Source organism: Clarias gariepinus, chromosome 27, assembly GCF_024256425.1.
Source record: "Clarias gariepinus isolate MV-2021 ecotype Netherlands chromosome 27, CGAR_prim_01v2, whole genome shotgun sequence".
NCBI classification, from domain to species: domain Eukaryota; kingdom Metazoa; phylum Chordata; class Actinopteri; order Siluriformes; family Clariidae; genus Clarias; species Clarias gariepinus.
This window is the reverse complement of record NC_071126.1, coordinates 20812242-20820861: the sequence shown is the minus strand read 5'-3', so window position 1 is coordinate 20820861 and position 8620 is coordinate 20812242.

Below are 8620 nucleotides of genomic sequence, written 5' to 3'. Positions count from 1 at the left end.
CACAGAGCCTGAGGCAGGAATTGAACCCGGAATCTAGTGGTGCAAGGTGATAGTGCTAACTACTATGCCACTGTGTCACCTTATGAACATCTTCATATTTGCACTTGCCTGACTGGACAACTGCTTTTCAAGTAAACCTACCCAGACCCATTTTTTGAACAATCATTACTGTGGAGCCCTGGGGACGGGCTTGTTTATTTTGCGAGGCCCTCCCCAACCTACATGATGAGCATATCAGAAGGTCCCAGCTCCGGTTACGCGGCTCAGTCCTGAGAAGACAGCGATATTGCAAGAGAACATGCTATACTCATACAAACAGGAAGTGACACAACGGTGAACAGACAAGGGGCTACTGGTTCACACACACACACACACACACACACACACACACACACACACCAGGGGAAGACAACGAGTCAGTCTGGGGAGCCGGATCTGCTGACTTGGGGCTGGAATGGCACAGATGTGAATTCCAGAATGTCGGTGAAGGAAACATCCCTTGACAAAATTCCACCATTTGGAACACCCTGCAACGTCACCAGTGCTGGCGTCACTTCCTCTGTGTGTTACCATGGTAACATAACCACCTCGGATACCCGTCGCTGCTGCTGTGGAAATTTCACACTACAGCTAGAACCAGGGGCCTTAGTGGCAATGACAACAGCATTTACCTTTCTTGACAGTTGGCAAGAGTAAAAAGTGCTGCGGCGGGTCTTGCAGGCCTTTCCTCAACTTCGTTCAATGCCACACGATGGCATTCAGCATTTCCGCCTTTGAAGTTCAAAGGGGGCATGGCATCGCCCTTCTAACATACTGCTTTCCTGCTTAGGCAGATGCATTAATGGTGTCCCGTCTTTCCACCTTTCTGCTGTGAGCTCTGACAGGTGAATCGGCAGTGTTCAATCCATTCACTTTTGTGCTGGAGCTTGAAGAGGTTAATTAGAGGTGTTCAGTCCGTCCACCTTTGTCCTATAAGCTCAAAAAGGTAAAATTAGCGGTGTTCAGTCCGTCTGCCTTTGTGCCTTTTAGTCCGTCTGCCTTTTATTCACCAAGCTCAAATAGGTGCAATGGCAAGATGAAATGAGCTCAGACTGGTCAAAGGGTGGTATTGTGTGCTCATGCTGGTGCAACGACAGCAGAGCGTCCTCAGTCTGTCTGAGACAAGGACTTCTGGCAATGTGTAATTCTTACCAACCTTACCGATGAGGAATGGAACCACATTTTTCTCTTGGAAACTCATTACCTTATTTAAACCATACATGGGGAAAACAGATGCAAAAAATAATTTTATTGCATCAAGAGAGAAACAAGCAGATCAGTTGTTTACGTGACTTATATTTTCCTGTTTACATTTGTCTTGGACAATACATCTCAGTCATTAAGTGGAGGAAAGCAAGAGGAGAGACAGCCACAGAAAGGAAAAAGGCTGCTGCATCAATGTTCCGCCCCCCGTACCCAGTCAGTAGCCACCCAGACCATTGGATTGTCATGTTGACTCAGGCCTGTGGCCATGCTGAAAGAGAGCTGAATGTAACCAACTAGCCGCGACTGCAAAATGCGCCCTTCGCCCCATGCGAGAGCAGCTGTCATTGCAAGTCCAGTCGGCTACTCTGCCGACATCATAGCTTGTTAGCAGCAAGGAGAGTGCTTGACTCACGCCAAAACATTGACACTGCAGTGATCAGAAAAGCCAGAGGAGCATTGAACCTGACATCACTTTCTAGTTAAAGATAAGAAAGTGTATTAATTTTGGAACTTAAATACATCTCAATACAATCATTAAAATGTTTCTCAATAGTGAAATGTGTCTCTGAGCTTCAATTTCACAACATGAAATTTAAACACAGTAACTGAACCTTTAATCTGAAATGTTAATCACTGATTTCTATAAATGTCCAACATCTCTTACAGCTCTGATAATGAAAGCATCAAACTCTTTAGTTTATATCTCTCACTTTAAACCACAGTGCTGTTTCCATTAACTATGACACACAGTATGTGGTGTGAATTCGAAACTATGAAACAAACATCTTAAACCAAACAGCAGTGTGAGGACATTAAGGTTTTTACCACATCAAAAGTTCTTAAACTGCTGGACTCTGCTTAAGACTGCAGCAGCACTTTGTCTAAACAATTTATATGAATAATTTTGGATCTGTTTTTATACAGGTTAGTTTATTATTAAATAATTCATATCTACCAAAAGGTGTGAGATTATACTTTAACTAATACCATTTCTTTCTGTTGTTGTGTCCTTTATGGTGGATAACAGGCCTCACACAGAGCACAGTCTCTAGTACAGTTTAAATAAATAGTGTTCTTAACATGTTACATGATATTTTTAAGATTTTTTTATTAATAAACTGCAGCTCTTTTGTGGTTTAGTCTGAGATTCTAGCAAAGACATTCAGACTATTAAAGTGATCTAAGATAAGTCAGTCTGAGCTGCTGATTAAACATTTAGAAACTCAGAAACCACAATGTTATTTCTGTTCAACTGAAACAACTGCATGATGTGAGAGAGCGCTGCTGCAGTCAGTAACACTTCTACACATGTGTTAAGATTGTTTTCACACTTGACATGAATACATCAGTCCACTCTCATGACTGCTTCTAGGCCTGCTCTGAGGCAGGGCTTATAATCACAGGTTTGCTTTCACACACAGAGGAATTAATCCTGAGCCACAGGTCACTTCTGCAATTCTGTATGTCTCTTTTGTGTGTGTAACTTTGCTGGAGGGTCAAACTTTTATTCATTTTATTAACACTCATACCACAAAGATGAGCTCATTACAATAACGTTGTTTCTAGCAAGGTGTGAATTTATTCATCAGTCTCCTTCACTAAGAATAACAACCCTTTCCCCAACATCAGCAAACTTGAACTGGAGGTGTACTGGTCTTACTGGTTACCGCACTCAGCTATCCAGTAACTTCAACTCCTTCAACACGGTGATCCCTGGAACACAATGTGATGTTGAGGTGTTTAATTTGCTTGAAAGACGTGAAACTGAAACATGCTGTATATACAAAGCCATTAGTAAGTAATCAGAGTTACACAATCATAAATCACACACTACATTCATTCATACTTATGTTAGAAATACTGAGACTTAACTAAACATGCAAAGCACTGAACTACTGTGACTAATTGCATTGTTAATGAAATAACACTGAACATTAATCACACAAAAGTGCACTGAAGTCCTTAGAAAGGACACATGTTTAATGTGTTAATTAACACATTACACATGTGGATTTGATAGATGGTAAGAATTAGACATTAAATATCTCACTTCAGTTAACAGCCACGCACCTTATGTAAGAACTCAGGCGGATGTATACAGGATTTTCAGTAAGCTATCAGGTCCACACACAAAACCTTAGACAGGTACACGTCATATGCCCTTCCTGGTGCAATCCTCCCATTTTATCCAGGCTTCAGCCCATCACTGCATCCAGTGCTGGGGTTTGGGCATTGGGTGGGATTTTAACATTTTAAGAAGAAATATTAAAAAATGAACACAACTGTTCCAACAAATCTTATTGTAACCACCAATCCCCCAGCCGGTTAATATACACTCACTCCAGGTTTTACTTTAGACAAATGATTAGTGAAAGGTCGGTACTGAAACTGTACAGCGCCCCTCCCCCACAGCAGAATTCCACATTATTCCTCTTTGGGGTTGTTAGATCTGCTGACCTAAAAGCACTTCATTAAACTTCTTCTATCAGAGAGGTTCCAGCACACAGGACTGATAGAGCTCCAGTAGATCATATCTGTAAAGTCATGTGACTCATCACAGCATCAGAACAGACAAGACATTACATATTACTGAGAGCCATATTACTGTAAAGAAGGTTACCTGCTGTCAGGACATTAGTGATGGGAAGTTTAAATAATTCAGTGACTTGGTTCTTTAAATCTCATTCATCAAAATGAATAAATCTTTTTTTGAGTCGTTTAGTTCATTTCATTCTTTTGATAAGAAATGAAATAAAATGTTGCATTTTCAATAAAAGACCCCCAATACATCTACATACACTAATTTTGGCTGTAGTTCCAGTAATAAAAAAATATTACAATACAGCTAAGGACTCCTTCTGTGTCTTTCGGCTGTTCCCTTTTAGGGGTCACCACAGCGAATCATAAATCTCCTTTTCGGGCTTCCTCTAGACCCCCTGCCTGGCAGTTCCAACCTCAGCATCCTTCTACCGATATATTCACCATCTCTCATCTGAACATGTCCAAACCACCTCAATCTGGCCTCTCTGACTTTATAACCAAAACTTGATCTAACTTGGGATGTCTCTCTGATGAACTCATTCTTGATCCTATCCATCCTTGTCACTCCCAAAGAGAACCTCAACATCTTCAGCTCTGCTACCTTCAACTCTGCCTCCTGTCTTTTCTTCAGTGCCACTGTCCTGTACACCTTTCCCTTCATTCACTCGGATACTCTTTTATCACACAACACACACTTTTTTCCACCCATTCCAACCTGCCTGTACCCACCTCTTCACCTCCTTCCCACACACTCTGTTGCTCTGGACCGTTGACCCTAAGTACTTAAAGTCCTGCACCTTCTTTACCACTGCTCCCTGTATCCTCACCGTTCTTCTTGGGTTCCTCTCATTCACACACATGGATTCCGTCTTACTGCGGCTAACCTTCATTCCTCTGCTTTCCAGAGCATACCTCCACCTCTCCAAATTTTCTTCCCCCTCTTCCCTGCCTTGCTACAAAGCACAATGTTATCTGCAAACATCAAAGTCCATGGAGACTCCTGTCTAACCTCATCTGTCATCCTGTCCATCACCAGAGCAAACAAAAAGGAGCTTAGAGCCGATCCTTGATGCAGACCCACCTCCACCTTGAACTCTTCTGTCACACCTACAGCACATCTCACCACTGTCTTACAGCTCTCATACATGTCCTGCACCACTCTAACATACTTTTCTGCCACTCCAGACTTCCTCATAGAACACCACAGCTCCTCTCTCAGCACCCTGTCGTACGCTTTCTCTAAATCTACAAAGACACAATGCAACTCTTTATTACCTTCTCTGTACTTCCCCACCAGTGGTGGCTGCTCTAAAATGACAAGGGAAGCTCTGCTTCCTCTACTATGTCAGAAAATAAATGCTCATATATGCACTTCCGAATTTATATTGGTTTTAATAAAAGTGCGCTAGAACTTCAACTTCATGACTAGCTCGTTCAGAATTAGGTATTTAGGTATTTTAGATTGTTTGAGGTGATTTTCTTGTCATACATTTCCGTGCAGCACAGCGCGTTGAACCCTCCTGAAGCTCAGCTTCACTGGAGCTCTATGGGCAGCACAGAGGAGCTTTTGTTACTGCGGAAAAGCTGGACGGTAATTGGATAAATGCACCAAAATCGTCACTTCCAGGGATGCTCAGCTTCTCTGGGAGTGAATGGAGCAATGGGCGGGCCAGGACGCTGGGCTGCTGCATGATGATTGGAGGAGCTGTTTAAAGGGCGGAACCCCTTTTTTGATTGACAGCATGTCTTAAGTATACATCAGTGCTACAGAGATTCGAGTTCAGTCCCATGTGGATTTGAGGTGAAGTGGTACGAAGAACTGCTGCACTCTGTATTGTTTGCTGATGATATAAACCATTTTTGTTTGTACAAATCATTCTTTAAATGATTAAAAAAAACATATTAAAGCGTTCTTGACTTTGCTCCTTGTTTCAGCATTGTAAAGTTAGTTCGTTTATTTCATTAAAGTAGCTCGTGGAAGGGGAAACTAGCCAGCTAGCAAGCTGTGCATAATGGCAGACACAGACGGTGCTAATATTGTTGACCTGCTTTTGGCAAAACCATTTAGTAGTCTTCCTTACTAGAAGAGAGAAATATAAGCTTCCCCTGTTTCAAAAGCTAGCAGCCGCCACTGTTCCCTTTCAAAGGCTACACTCGATGCTGCGTGAAAACGCTATGGGAACATCTTTTTGTGTTGCCGGTTGTGAAACATGTGTGTGCCAAACACGCCAAATTTTTGGCATATATAACCTCGTTTAGGTGACGTCATCTGATGAAGCGCACCTGCAGGTTATAAATAGGAGTGAACCGGAAACATTCCTCAGATCTTTTTGTCTTCAAAGGACCGAATATTGTGTTTGCGTGTGATGTGTGCAAGCGAATTTAAAAATGTTAACTCACCGATATGGTGAAGTTTGTTAGGAGCTCCATGCCTCCGCTCTTTCGGAGCGTGATCTCCACACCGTTGTTTCGGCGCATTCCTGGGTTAAATAGTGCAATCTGGCTGGAGCCTCGGATAAACGGCGCCCTCTCTCCCTTCATGACGAGTTAACCCTTCCATGGAATAGCCTTATTTATCCCATGTTTTCATGCCATCATTTTTAAATTATTCAAATGATGTTAATGCGAAGGCGTGGTTATAGGATGATGTCCCAGTTAGAAGAGACGCTTGGGCTATCTCTCCTGGGACATCATCCTTCCTGAAAAGAAGCATACACTCCTCACCAAGCAGTGTAGATTGACATCTTCCCTGGTGGGGAAGAGCTTCAGGCAACAGATCAGGCTGGTGCTCTACTGCACACCATGGCGGTTTTGCAGGCTTACCAGGCTGACCTGCTGAAAGACTTGAGCACTGGCGGGGCTCTACAACGTCGTTCCTGGAATTACGCTGAGCCACAAACCTGTCTCAAACCTGTCTCAAAGCAGACAGTCCGACCTATCGGCTGTTTTTATGGCTGCAATGGTGTTCCACAGAGTTACCTGTGGCTAAATCTCACTGGATAATCAAGGATAAGGATCGTGCATTCCTCCTTGATGCCCCATCTCGCCCTGTTAACGTCGTCACTAGGTTCGGGAGGCGAAATCATATGAACAAGCCTTCGGGAAAGTCCTTCCCCGCCATGCTCAAGAGTCGGGACTGTCGGCCACCCAGCCCCGACCGGGTCTGACTCTCGCGAGGTGCTAAACGCAGGAATAGAGCGTTATGACCCCGGCACCCCCTCATTAGACATTAGACCCCTCCCCCCCCCGGTCTAACCGCAAAGACGGAGATACGGGCAGCGTGAAAGCTACTGCCAAGTATATCTCTTTGGGTACTGAGCATTGTAGTGAGAGCTAAAGGATCCAGTTCTTACATCACCTTCCGCGTTTCAACGACGTGGTCTCCATTTTCGTCAAACCGGAAAAGGCGCATCTGCTGACTCTGGAGTTACAAGATGTTCCTGGGAATAGGGGCCAAGAACATGTTCCCCTACCAGGCAGAGAGTCAGGCTACTACAGTCGTTTTTTTTCTTCTTTCCCAAAAGGAACGGGGGGTGCTGCGTCCGATTTTGGATCTTTGTGGGCTGAACCGCTATCCAAAATAAGACAGGTTCAAAATGTTGACTGTCAAAGTGATTGCTCTCAATCCAACCAAGGGATTGGTTGTGACAATCGATCTGAAGGACGCATATATTTTACACGGAAATATTGCCACAACACAGGAAGTTCCTGAGGTTCGCTTTCGGGGGCGAAGCTTACCAGTATTGGGTCCTTCCATTTGGTCTAGCTAACCCGCACATTAGACAACTAGCTATGCTGGCTCAGTCTCAGGAGCTAGCGCTTCGACATCGGGATGTCGTCCTAGCTCATCTCTGTTCCTGGATTGAGACTCAACGCCATAAAAGCGTTCTCTTTCCTGCTCAGAACACAACATTTTGGGTGTCACCTATGATGCGATCGCAATGCGGGCACAGGGATCTCCTGCGCGTGTCAAGTCCATTCCAAGACCCTAAAGGAAACCAAGCTAGGCCAGAAAGTGACTGTTCATTACTTTCAGATATTTTAGGTCTCATGGCAGCTGTGTCCACGGTGAAACCTTTGGGCCTCTGCACATGCGATTGTTTCAGTTGTGGCTAAAAGCAAGGGGATTATACTCAGGGCCATACCCCCGAGGCAAATAAGGGTTACGCGCCAAGGGCTTCGTACCCTTTCTATGTGGTTCAGACACCGGTTTTTGTCTTTGGGTCCCACTCTACGTGCGTCTTTTTGTCGTCGCAGATGCTAACGACAGACGTTTCCCTCACGGGCCGGGTTGCGGTCTTGAATGACTGTCCAGCCCGAAGGGAGCTGGAGAGGCCATCTTCTCGCATGGCACATTAATTGCCCCAACTGATGGCTTTATTTTGCCCTGAAACACCTCCTCCAGCAGATGAGGCTACCATGTCCTAGTGCGGGTGGACAACACTACGGTAGTCTCGTACATAATCGCCAGGGCGGACTGTGCTCGCGCCGCTTGAACAGCTAGCGCACCAGGTTCCTCTTGGGGGCACAGGACAAGTTCCTGTCCTGCAGGGCAATGTACATTATAGCTAAAAGCCAGGGGATTACTCAAGGGCCAATCCCCGGAGGCAAATATGGGTTAAGCGCCAGGTGGCTTCATACCCTTTCTATGTGGTTCAGACCCCGGTTTCTGACTTTGGGTCCCAGTCTACGTGCGTCCTTTTGTCGCCACAGATGCTAACGACAGACGCTTTCCTCACGGGCTGGGGTGCGGTCTTAGATGGCCGTCCAGCCCAAGGGAGCTGGAGAGGCCATCTTCTCGCGTGGCACATCAATTGCCCCGAACTGATGGCTT